Raw genomic sequence first — 531 nt, forward strand, 5'->3', positions numbered from 1 at the left:
CCCCAAGGAAGTGAGAATAGCAAAACCAAAGAAGAAGAAGCGGCAGCAAAAGAAGATAAAAACCCCGTCCCGATTTCAAAGGCTTCTTGGAAAGCGGCCGATTTGCATGGGTACAGGGAGGAGGGGAGACCCTTGTGGCCCGAGCGGCTAAAAACGGAAGATATTTGACAAACCCGCCGCCTGGGCCGGCGCGAACGTTGGAGTTGACACACGCGCGCTCCCCGAGCTTCCTGCGCCAGCTTTTGTGTCTTGGGGTGCGGGTAGGCGCTGGTGCTGGGGAGGACCGTCTTCCCTGGGACCCTCACCCGGGGGCCCGGCCGAGCGCACTCGGGGTGCGGGTCCGCTGCGTGAGCCGGGCTGGACACTTTCTAAGCGAACGTATCAGGCTGGGGAGGGGCTCTGAGAACTGCCCACCTAAGGGCGAGCAAATACACACCCCGTTCGGAGGGAAGAGAAAAAAGAAAAAAGAAAAAGGAAAGGAAAAGAAGAAATAAGCCCCGGGAGCGCAGCCCCCCGCGCGCGCGCACAGAG

This window comes from Fukomys damarensis, unplaced genomic scaffold (assembly GCF_012274545.1).
Source record: "Fukomys damarensis isolate Sample0158 unplaced genomic scaffold, DMR_v1.0_HiC HiC_scaffold_37, whole genome shotgun sequence".
Taxonomy (NCBI): domain Eukaryota; kingdom Metazoa; phylum Chordata; class Mammalia; order Rodentia; family Bathyergidae; genus Fukomys; species Fukomys damarensis.